Raw genomic sequence first — 13,297 nt, 5'->3', positions numbered from 1 at the left:
ACACCTGGCATTTGTGAAAGGGTAGGTCCACTCTGAAATGGCGTATCTTCGGCAAGGTACTCTCACCCTCCTTGATCTTCTCGGACCCCTTTGCTCAGCTCCTTGTTCTCCCTCTTCCGGATCTGATTCTTCGGACACAGGGGCAAGATCTATTTCGGAAGCCAATCTCACATTCATTCGCCTCCGTCTCTCGGGCCAATGATCCTCTGCACTTCTTGCCCTTCTTGTTCTCGTTTGCACAACCTGTTCGTCTCCACTGGCAACCTCCTCTGCGCTCCGATCACCTTCTCCGCCACTTCCTCCTTCTGAGGCAGATTCAGTGTCACTTTCGTCTTGGCCGTTTCCTGCCTGATCAGGGGAGTCCCCAACTTCCACAGGCACCCCCACAGCTTGACTTGCCCCCCCCTGTTGAGTCCTCTTCTTCGTTAATATTTTCATCTACGAGGGGAGCTGTTCCCTCCAAGGGTGCTGGGACTCGTCGGGTGTGAGAAGCATGGACCCAATTTGGCAATCCGCCACACTTCACAGCAGTAGTAGTGACTAGAATCACTTGGAAAGGGCCTCTCCAACGTACATCCAGGCAGCTCTTCCGCACGTGCTTCCGCACCAGGACCCAGTCACCAGGGCACAGGTCGTGACAAAGGTCGCTAGAAGCCGGGACTTCAGCAGCCTGCACCTGAAGAGACACAGAACGTATGACGTCAGAAAGTCCCTTGCAGTAATCAAGGATCAGGTCATCTGTGATTTTCAGCAAAGCAGTTGTGGGAATAGATGGCAGCCTCATAGCCCTCCCCATCAGCACTTCATGAGGTGAAAGCCCTGTCCTCCTGTCTGGGGTACTACGCATACTCATTAGTACCAACGGCAATGCGTCGGGCCACTTCAGAGATGTGGATGAGCGTACTTTTGCCATTCGGGCCTTTATCGTTCCATTGATCTGTTCCACTATGCCAGAAGCCTCTGGACAGTAGCTACAATGCAGTCTCTGGTCAATGTTCAGGGCAGAGCAGAGCATCTTCACAACTTCGCTATTAAAGTGCTTTCCTCTGTCCGATTCCAAGGAGGTCGGAACCCCGAATCGTGGCACTAGCTCCCTCAACAATAGTTTTGCTACTGTGAGTGTATCGCACCTACGAGTGGGATATGCCTCAACCCACCTAGAGAACACACACACAATCACCAAGACATACCTGAGGCTATTGCACCTCGGCATCTCGATGAAATCTATTTGCATCCTATAGAAAGGTCCGCCGGACCTCCCAATGTGACTCAATGTAACAGGTGTTCTTTTCCCAACATTCAGCTGTTGACAGGTTACACATCTCTGACATACTGCTTCCGCAGCCTGTCTAAATTTTGGATTGTACCACGTTTGTCTGAACACACGCACCATCGCATCCCTTCCCAGATGCACAGGACCATGTATCTGTCGTGCCATTGCACTCACCAGCACATTTGGCAACACAGCTCGTCCATCAGCCGAAACCCACATGTCCAACTCTCCCTTGACACAACCAGCCGATTCCCACACCCTTCTTTCATAATCTGACGCTTGTCCCTGCATGTCTCTCAACTCCTCCCATGTGTCTGCCTCCTCAAGCATCATGCTTAGTTCGGTTCTTTCCCTTGGCCCCTCAATAGTTTGTTCGGTAAAGGAGTATCCCTGCTCCGCACAGTATCGTGCAACTTCATCAGCATAACGATTCCCCATTGTCACAAATCCGTACCTTTGGTATGGGCTGTACATTTTACCACGGCTATCTCTGCAGGACCTTGCAGGGCCTCCAGCAATAACCTGATAAATTCGCCATTCATTATTGGGGAGCCCGATGATGTCATGTAACCCCTTTGAGACCACATTTGACCGAAGTCATGAACCACCCCAAACCCATATTGGCTGTCAGTGAATATGGTGATCCGAATCCCGTTGGCTGCCAAACAGGCACGCGTCAACGCAATTATCTCAGCCACCTGCGCGGAGTGTACTCCTTCCAGGCAAGCGGCTTCAATTATTCCAGAAATAGTACAGACAGCAAACGCTGCTCTCAACTGACCAGTATTGTCTCTTACACATGAGCCATCCGCGAAGTAAATTTCATCAGGGTCTGTCAATGGCTCATCAACAATATCCGGTCTAGGTTTGGTGCATAGTTCAGTCACGTCAAGGCAATCATGGTCTTCCCAATCATCTTCTATATCATTTGGTAATGGCAACAAAGTAGCAGGGTTCAAGACAGAGCACCTCCTGAGAGTCACGTTCTCTGCAGCAAGTATAACCTGCTCGTAGCGTGTGAGTCTGTTGTTGGTCAAGTGCTGCGTCTTGGTCCTGGTCATCAACAATTCCACAGAATGAGGTACATGCACTGTCAGTGGATATCCCATCACGATACTTTCACATCTTTCAATGCTGACACCCGTTGCAGCAACGGATTTGAGACATCCGGGCAACGCTGAGGCTACTGGATCTAAGGTAGCCGAGAAGTATGCAACTGGTCTACGGACTCCTCCATGGTCTTGCACTAAGACTGCCAATGCACACCCCTCTCTCTCACAGCAGAACAATGCAAATGATTTGGTGTAATCGGGCATTCCCAGAGTTGGAGCGCGACACAGGTCCTCTCGCAGCTCGAGAAAGGCCATCATACAATCTGTGTCCCATGGTACCGGATCACTCACGTCCTTGTGCGTCAGTTTCTACAATGGTTTCGCCTTCAGGGAAAAGTTAGCAATCTACTGTCGGCAGTAGCCAACCATACCTAAGAACATCCTAACCTCTCTTTGAGTCAAGGGCACAGTCATTCTCATGATAGTCTCAATCCTGTCAGGCGACACCTTTCTCTTTCCCTTCTCTATTCTGTGACCCAGATACTGCACTTCTTGCAGGCAGTACTGTAACTTGCTGGGGGACACCTTGTGTCCATTCTCTCCCAAGTGGTTCAACAAGGCAATGGTGTCAATCCTGCAAGCCTCTTCTGTGTCTGACGCAACAAGGAGGTCGTCTATATACTGCACAAGAACAGAGTTCTGCGGCAGTACCAGACTCTCAAGATTCCTTTTCAGCAACTGATTAAAGATCGATGGGCTCTCTGTATACCCTTGGGGGATACGACACCATGTTAAGACGCGACTCTCTATTTTGAACGCAAAAAGAAATTGGCTCTCCTCGTGCAATGGGATGGAAAAGAAAGCCTGACACAAATCAATCACAGAAAACCATTCAGCTTGGAACGGTATCTGAAACAGTATCACTGATGGATTCGGTACCACTGGACAGCATGGAACAACTATGTTGTTAACCTTTCGTAAACCTGCACAATCCTGAACTTCCCACTTGGCTTCTGCAACCCCATTATCGGAGAGTTACAGGGACTGCCCATAACCTCCTTTAGAATTCCCTGCCTAATCATGGACTCAATCACAGGTTTTATCCCTGCAACTGTTTCCGGAGTCAACTTGTACTGGGGTGTTCTTGGGAATTCAGCATTCGGCCTCACTTGAATTCTAACTGGCTCTACTCCTTCAATCAATCCGATTTCCTCCCCTGTAAAGTCCCACACCTGTGGTGAGACTGAATCTCTCAGGTCCCAAGGGAGTTCCTCCACTGTTAACGCAGGGTACAATTCAATGCACACATGCGTATTTGCAACCTTAAAATCTGCATCGTCATCGTTTGTCTGCAACTCAACTCCCTTGGGGGTACAATAGATGGTGCAATTGAGTTTACCAAAAGATCCCTTCCTAACAGGCACACAGGACTAGAATCACACACTACGAACTGGTGTCTATCTCTGAAACTTCTGATCTTCACAGGGACTGGCTCAGTCACGGGGTTTGTCATTCTTCTGTTTGCTACTCCTACAACTTGTATGGTCTGTCCTGAAAGGGGTAAGTTGGGGACTACCGCAGACCGCACAGTGGAGTGAGAGGCACCAGTGTCAACCAGAAAGGTGGTGGGATGACCATCTACATCTGCCTCTACAAACGGTCCTCTCTGATCTACCTCCAGTACTGCTCCAAGAGTACAGCCCTCCTCCCCATCCACATACCGTCCGGTCACTGGGTCAAATTGGTAACACTCGTCCCCTTCCACTATGAAAGGCATCTGCTTGTATTCTTTGTTCCCTGTTGAAATCTTCGGTGGCTGGGGAACCGGAGCCCTAGGGGCTGACGTCCCCCCTTTCGTCGTCTGGAACTTGGTCACTGTCACCTTCCGTACCGGAGGGGCTTGTACTTCCTCCTCCTCCTCCTCCTGTACCTGATTGTCTGGATTATGGGGGCACTCGCGTCTCCAATGCCCGACCTCATGACATTGATGACTCTTGGTCGTCTTTTTCAGGGTGGCTATATCTATCCTTGGTCTCGGACCTTCCTCGTTGTCCCTCTTCTGTCCCCCCGACTTCCTCCCCAATGTGCCATTGCCTGACTGACCCTGTCCTCCCGATTGCATCTGTACTAACATCAGTTTGTCCTTCAGCTTCCTTGTCTTCGAGTCTATCTCGTCACTGCAATACCTCGCATATCTCAAGATCTCATCCAGAGGCTTGTTTTGCCAACAGATTAAATGTTGCTGTATCATAAGGCAAATATCAGGCCTCAGTCCCAGAACAAATTTGGATACGAACTGTCCCATGTCCTTTGGGTCCATCACATCTAACCCACTGTACTGTTTAAAAATCTGCAATAGCCTCTCGTAATATTCATGCACTGTCTCCTTTGGTTCCTGCCTAGTCCGATCTATTTTCACCCAATCAATGTCCTGTGGTGGTACTTTGGTCTTTAGCCACGTGATCGCTTGTTCATACTTTGCCATCACCCTGGGTGACGGTCCATTTGTGGCAGCATCTCGCTCTGGCTCCGCTGTGGGCTATTCAACACTGACCTTGCATCCTATCCACAAATCACCTGGAACCACAATATCAAACAGCGTGTTCAAATCAATCCACAGCACCTTTGAAATTTTGACGAACCTCTCTACCTGCTTGTACCATTCCACTGGACTCTCACGCAACTTGGGAAATGTGTTCGTAAAGGCGGCCAGGTCTCCCCTACTCCAGGGTACATGTACATATCCCCCATGAGCCACCTCCCGCAAGGGGTACGCTTCTGTATGCATCAACCCTCCTCCCGGGGATGTCTCGATAGTACTCCGTCTACTACTCTTTTTCCTTGACCACCTTTCCTCCCATTTCTCCAACTGGGACCACGTTCGGATTCCCACTATCAGTTCCCTGATGTGAGTTTTTAATCCGATCAACCTCTTTTCTTCTAGATTTTGATCTGAGTACTGTAACCGGTGGACCCCCTGCAGTGCTTTTGTCTTCGTCAAATCTACAGTATACTTATTTGCTAATTCAGAGAGTTTCTCATGAGCTGTCCTAGCCCTCCGTGTAACATCCTTCGCCACAAACAACAGCTCGTCTGGTTCATAGAGTTCGATTCTTTCTAGTGGCAATGTACCTTCCACTATTTCCTCCACTTCTGGTTTTAACCTCAGCACATCTATCCTTCTTGCCTTAATTGCAGCCCTCAATGTACCTTGGCTAGAGGTCCCATTAGAGTCCCTCCCGCCACAGTCCTGACTCTCTCGTCTTTTTTCTTCAGGTGTGTTAGGTGAAACCCGTCTGTGTTCCCAACCTTCTCGGTCCCACTCCTGTCTACCGTCTCCGGAGGTGTGGTGGAATGCCCCCCTATTCTCCACACTTCCGCGTTCCCATTCCTGCCTGCTTTCACTAGGCACACAGTGAGACTCTATCCTATTCTCTTTGTTCCCAGACCCAAACAAATTCCTCGATCTATCACTCTGAGTGTCCACAATAGTTTCCCAAGTTCTCAAATCTGGCCTTAATTCTCTCATCGACCTCGGCCTCGGTCCCCTCAGATCCATTGGTCCCCTCCAACCCCCTTGCTCTTCCGAGGAGTCTGCCGATGCCACCAAAGGAGTGCTTCTTTCTACAGGCTTTGGCAACTGCCTCCACCCTTCTGTCCCATTACTCCTGTCCTCACTGGCACATCTCTCACTCCCCATGTGCAGCAGACTCTCGTCTTGCTTCTGTTCTGGGTTGTACACTGATACTATGGGACCTATGGTAACAGGTACCGTAAGAGCATCTGGCAATTTCAGTGAGTGGACACCCTCTTCCACCCGAACCTTTTGTACCATGAATCTTCCCACTACTCTCGTCACTGGGGAGGGTGGAGGTGCCTTTTCTCCCTTCTCTGGGCAAAACTTGTCCCCTGAGGTACTCAAACCACTCACCATTTGAGCCCCACCATCCCCGTCAGAGACTTCCCAGTTCTGTGCTGGTGTTTGCGTTCCCTCCAACTCAGGATTGTATGGAGGTGGTCTCTCTGACAACAGTCTCTCTATCAGGCTGTCGTCTGTCTCACTGTCCTCATCCTCCGTACTGTTCCTCTGTGCATCCCCTGTCTTTTCCAACAACGGGTACAACCTATCCCCTTCTATGGTCTGTACTCTCCATCTCTTGGCCAATGCATCCCATCTCGCATCTTTGACCGCCCTAACTGATCGTTTCACTCTTTCTTGTCTCCTATCTCGGTTCCGTTCATGGGCTGCCCTGATCCATGCATTTAGTGCTTCAAACTGTGTTGGTCTGGGCAAAGGTCGCAACGCAGCCATAATCGCTTTCAGCTGATACAACACCTCTAGTCTAAATGTTCCATATTTAGGAAATGTCAATTCTTCGTTTCCATCTGTCATCTTACACCAGGTACTAAGCCACAATATGGTGTGTAACCCAACATTCGTTGCCATATAATAAGCTGGAGTATCCTCGGGTGGAGCCTCCTCCCCACCCCGAGGTTCTATCCTGTTGTCGCCCTTGAAACATTTCCGCAACAATTTAAAACATTTCATGATGAAATCCACAACGTTTCCTAGTTTACAGCACTCGTTTACTTCCTGATGACAATCTACCAATCCCAGCGCAGCTTCTCACTAACCGCCCTATCCCAGCGCGGCTCCACGCTAGCCGGCCAATTCCATCGCGGTCTTTCATGCGTCCCTATCATACACTGGAATTGATTACTTCCGACCAAGCAACCACTTCCCTGACTGTACGGCCACAGTCTAACTGTAATTGTCACCAAACTGGCAAATGTCTGTCCGCGAACGACCGGACAATCGCTTCACTGATAGGTTACAAACTCACGGCAACTTCCGACCAGCGTCCGTTACCCACGCACTCACACATTCGTTCCCCCTATCTCGGTCCTGCGGGCGATCAATGGTACCTCATGACCCCCTTAACAATGGTCGACAATTACTTTGGGTGTTCGATACACCCGAACCACTTAAACTCCCCTCGAGCTTAAGATTTTCACTGGTTGCGCGCGCTCACAACCTGTTCTCTTTCACACTACAGGCACTCAACTCCGCTAGACAATACAACATACAACACAACATAACCGCAATCTAACAACGCATGACTCTTTTCATACTCACTTTCCTCCGACCTGCTGCTTTCTGCCGCACTGTCACTCTTCGTCAGTTTTCATGGAACGCCATCCGTCAGCAGCTTTCTGGACACTCTTCATTGCTTCTCTATGGGCCTCGGGGAAATCTCAACCTACTTCTAGATTACCCTCACTCCAGAAGAAAAACCATCCTACTCTGCTACCAACTGGAAAGGCGGGAATTTTACCTCTAGAGTCTGCTTACCATTCTCCAGAATCCCGTCACAGGTCAACTAGACCTTTTTACCTGTCATAGAGTGAATTAGGCAATCTTTTCATATGGAAAATAAACGAGTTTTAGAAATCCCAATTGCTTCCCCTAAGAACCACTGACCAAAACTAAGTTTGAAGGTTTATTACATAACCAAAAATAACTGCAGGTACAAACACCTCAGCAAGAGGTTCAAAAGATAAACAGGCACTAATACAAACATAATCCTACGGAAAAGTCTCAAGCGACTGATGAATAATACGAGGATCAATTCCAGAATCATCAGACTGAACAGAATCGCTATAACCTGAGTTCTGGTACTCATCGGGATAATAGACATAAGTTCAGGTTAGTCTGTCCTTACACTATACTGGGTGACATCCCTACTCAACAATAGCCCAAACTAATCAAAAGGTGTCAGCTGTGGTGACTTCCCAAAGAAGTTCGCCCACATTCTCTCTTAACTAGAGACTCCTTCTTCACAGCTAAGCTCCTTGACCATCCAACCGCTCTCCCTAGCTCCTCAGCCCATCTGCTCTACCTCCACCCTCGGGGTGCTGTCCCTAATACGAAACCCCACAATGTGAATGACACGCCTTCAGGTACGCCCCTCTCGGAGGTGTTAACTTCGAAACTTTCCAGTATGGCTCTTTTCCATCTTTGTCCATGCAGACGTCCTTGGGTCCCAGACTCTTCATCGCTTCTAGTTGCTTCTTCAAATTCCTGGTCTACTCCTCCATGTCTGAGTCTAGCATTTCTAACTCTCATACACAATGGGCCCTTCTACTCTATAATCTACTTGGTGATGCACCTGCAAAGGAATATACGCAAATAGGCTCACAGCCTAATAATGTTGCAACATCTTCTAAAAGCCTCTTTTATAAAACATTTCCACATCTATATGCTAAGCAAAACTTTCAACAGGCCTGCATCAATTCTATGAACTAGGCCTCAGCTTGATTTAAAGGCCCAACATTTTACATTAGCAATCCCTTGTTTCACTAGGCCTCCAACCTTAACAGCAAATACATTTTCTACTTTAAGCTAATTGTCAAATATAAAAGGCACAGTTAACTTCAATAAGCAGATCTAAATGCACAATAGCGCTTGATTAAACGCACTTCTAAAAAATGAAATATTTCATTTTAACGACATTTCTAGGTTATACAGCAAGTGTGGATGTAATTCATAACCGTGGCTCTTCAGATTTCTAATACCAGTTACTCTAGTTCTCCATCCCACATTACATCTAAGCATGATTAAAGTCCTCTATATATATGGGTGCTGACTACTTGTACATATGATGCACCCCTACAAATTTCACTGTAAATGGCGCTCTCTCATCCTCAACACATTGTTCAAGTCTCCACAACTTGCACCCTGTTTTAAGGAAGTGGCCAACTGGATTGCAAATTCTTGCCTCAAAGTCAACTGGATAAAGACTGAGATTATGGTACTGGGAAATAAGATTGAGAATCAGGCACTGATACCCTGGCCAGACTGTTTTGGAAATTTACCCAGCCGCAAAAGACCTTTAAAGAGCCTGGGCATCAGGCTAGACGATACCCTGACCATGAAATCGCAAGCCAAGTACATTGCAGCAAGCTATATACTTAGACATTCTTTAGGCATACTTAAAAAGCTCGGGAAAGTTATTGATCTTCTTCCTCTCCTTTCCAGAAGGTTTACTATACAGGTTTTGATAATGTATCTTCTAGATTACGGGAATCCTCCGTATTTTGGATCCCTTTACTACTACTACTACTACTAATGTAATTAAAAGGCTACCGGTCATACAAAATGCGTCAGGCTGCCTTCTTTTAAACTTCCTCAGACATCAGCCAGCAAAAATGGCACTGGTACTCATTCACTGGCTTTCGATGGAACATCAGGTGCAGTTCAATGCCCTTTGTATGGCTCATAGGACCTATTACAACAAAGGCCCCCAAGCTATCAATAATCTGGGGTTGCATCCTACATTCCTGGCAGGATGCTGAGGTCGGCTAACTCACACTTCATGACGGTACCAGAATCATCAGAGGAAGATGGGAAGGCCAATTGTTCAAGTACCTGACCCTCAAGGTATGGAATTCCTTGCCGAAAAAGACTGTGCCAACTGGATCTGGAACCCACTTTTAAAAACACTCTGAAAATCTGGCTGTTTGTGAACTAGCTGTTCTCTTGTTATGGATGCAGAAATAGTGCAGGCTGGTTTAGTTCTGCTTAGTGCTAGGAAGCCTTTGCATAGCCATACGCATTACAATTTCAACAGAATAGAATAGAAAAGCTTCAGAACTTCCTGTATGTGCTTATCACTGTGGTCAGTTTGCTGTATGTGGAGGTAGTGGCTGAAAGTTACCCTGTCTCTAGAACTACTTCAACTAGGGCAGACACGCAGGGCACTGGGTGCCTGATGTGGTCCTCAGGATACCCTGTGCCCAATACTCATACACCTGGATCTAGCTGTGCATCCTCTTTAGCTGTGCACAGTGGCATTGGCACAGCTCCCTGCACCAGTGACTTTGTCATGAGAACACACAACGCACTGACCTAACCTATGCGCAGTGTACTCTAAGTGCTGTTCCTGGCCTTACAATCCCCTTTGGCATTGAAACCAATGTGCATGGCCATCCACATCTCTAGATGTGGTTCTGTAACAAGTTCTTATAATTAACAGAACCTATAGACAGCAGGCTCTGGGAACAGGGAGTAGCAGCAGGCATGCCCTATGTCCAGTCCATTTGCCATCAAAACTGGTGTGCATGTCCTGTGGCTATGCACAGCCTGGTCTTGTTAGGCACATTTTTTGACAATAATATACTCAGCTCCATTGTCCTGGAACCCTCTTCACTTTGGCATTTTGTTCTCATTTCCCAGAAAGTTATTTTTATGATGCAGTCTGAAGGTCTAATTTGTGAACCATTGGCTTTGGGTAATGACAGACCCCTCCTGTCCATCTCATGTTATGTTTTTCGTCTCAAAGAATGTTCCGCTTAACAAGCACAGTGGGGCATATTATCAAGAAAGGGCATTACATTATCGCCGCTTTTATCGGCAGGAAACTGCCGATAAAGCGGCGATAATGTGCTTGATAATATGCTCTATGAATTCCAATCGAAGCCTATGTTAGATGTCTTCACATCTAACATGGGCTTCGATTGGAATTCATAGAGCATATTATCAAGCACATTATCGCCGCTTTATCGGCAGTTTCCTGCCGATAAAAGCGGCGGTAATGGAACGCCCTTTCTTGATAATATGCCCAGTATTCCTTTGATTACAAGTGAGAATTGGTATTTAGAGGATACATAGCTATTCTCCTGCAGCAGTATTCTTAGTTCAACAATGTGCTGTGATAAGGTCCTACACCATATGCTTTTCCATGCATCGCCATTTTACACTGCTTGGGTTTGTGCTGACTGCGAAACGTTGTGAAGAGGTGAATTATCAAGTGTGCTTTCATAATTTTGTTAAGGCTTCTGGTGCAATCGATTTTTTGCAGCGAGAGGTCCCTCGTGGACTTTGAAAGTCATGGGCGCACTGATCTCCAGATCTCTCACAACTGAGCAGTCCCTCAGAAAATAGAGGTGCAAGGCGAGGATATTTCCTAAATGCTATTCTTTAGTTTTAGCTCATACTCATGATTTTAACACCTGGTTTGTGGCACAAATGGCGGTCAGTTTTGACAGCCCACCCCTCAAGCAGTGTTGCACACATGGCAACGATGTTCCATAGAAAAACAACCAACCTGTATTCTTTCATACCTTTCATATAAGTGCAAAAATAAACAGAACTGTGGCAAACCGAGACCTCATAAAATCACACCAGTATTGTTAGTGTAAAGTATGTGACTGGCTTTCTCAAATCACTGCACTCTCATTACCAGCGACCTAAGAGACCTCCACTGGCTCCCAGTCAACAAAAGAATCACCTTCAAGCTCCTCACACACGCCTACACAACGTCGGGCCTGCATACCTCAACCACCACCTCGCATTCCACTTACCCACCAGAGACCTCCTCTCTGTCCAACTGGCCCTGGCTACCTTCCCACATATCCACAAGACCACAGCCGTAGGAAGATCCTTCTCCTACCTCGCAGCGAAGACCTAGAAAACCCTGCCTCTCCGCCTAAGGCAATCACTGTCACTGCCACATTTCAGGAAGGACCTCAAGACCAGCTCTTCGACTGAACCACAGCACCTCGTCAGACCTGCCCGCCCCCCAAGTGCCTTGAGACCCTTACGGGTGAGTAGTCAAGCTTTACAAACCATTGATTGATTGATTAAAATTAGGAAATATGCTAACTTAAGGTTGTTTCCAATGGCAGCCAGAGATAAAAAATGACTTAACCTGGCTCCCAGTACTAGCAAACCAACAAGCATCAGGTGTACATATTAACATTTCACCTGATATAACACTACCACCAGTTTACAAAGGGGTTACCTCACATCTGGAGACCAAAATCCAGAGGATTTTCTCTCCCACTTGGGTCCCAACCAAATTATTCCAGATTCATTATGACCACACCCGCATTCTTGGGGTCTATTTTTTGGTTGATTTTTAGTACCTAAAGTTTTTTGATCGCCTAATAACTCAGCCTTCAATATTCAAAAAACATTATGTGCAATACAATGAAACACATGAAACATCAGGAAGAGCATGTATATTGACACATCTCATAAGGGTTTCACTGAAGGAAAGTAACAAGTGGCAGATGGCCCCTAATCCCCTCTTTGTCACCACCCCGTAAGGGACCTTGTCATGGCAGGGTCTGATCAGCCCCAAATTTCACTTCTTCATGTGACGCCATGGGTAGTCTATGGCAAGGGACGTCTGCTGCCTAACCACAGACTCTCACTACATGATACTAGAGCAGCCACATTATTTTAAATGACCACCACCCACATACCTGACTGAAATAGAAATAATGCCTACTTGGTTCAGTTCTGACTCTAGTTACCATTTTCTTTACCACTAATTTGTTGTAATGGAGACAATACCTTTATAGTCACTAAAGCCATTCAGCTCTGGGGCCCTCATTGACTAGACACTCTTTCAAAGCAGCCTATCAAATTAACAAAATGCAGTATATTTGAAAAAGTATAATTAGTATTCGAAATATATGAATGAACGTGCAGGATTCGAGTTTGAAGTCCTACACTCCTTACACATTTGCACTATTGGGTACTCAGGATGCACAGTTATATTTCAGACATTCTAATGCTTCAGTAAAACTATTCCACTATGATCGATCGGTGCACTCGTGCAGGCCTTCTAACGACTTTGGTTCAAGGACAGGCCAATCGGATTTCTTTAAAACTAAGCATGTGAAGTCTGGATCTTGGCAAATGAATTTTAGCCCAGCTGGCCACCACAGACATCAGCCAAAGGTTTGTAACGTGGATGGATGATGTGCAGCTTGAAGCAATCACAGCAAAATTAATACACGTCTTCCTTCCACATACAGTTATTCTTAGATTTGACTTATAGTACCCGAGTTTCCAGTCCATCCATAACAATAAAGAGGTTGCAGATGGTCACCTGTAACACGTATCTTTTATAGCCACTCAGAGGGAGCTTTCAAGACCTCAGTGTCTGCGGGATTGTTGTAG

This window comes from Lissotriton helveticus, chromosome 2_2, assembly GCF_964261635.1.
Source record: "Lissotriton helveticus chromosome 2_2, aLisHel1.1, whole genome shotgun sequence".
NCBI classification, from domain to species: domain Eukaryota; kingdom Metazoa; phylum Chordata; class Amphibia; order Caudata; family Salamandridae; genus Lissotriton; species Lissotriton helveticus.
This window is presented reverse-complemented; position numbering follows the sequence as displayed.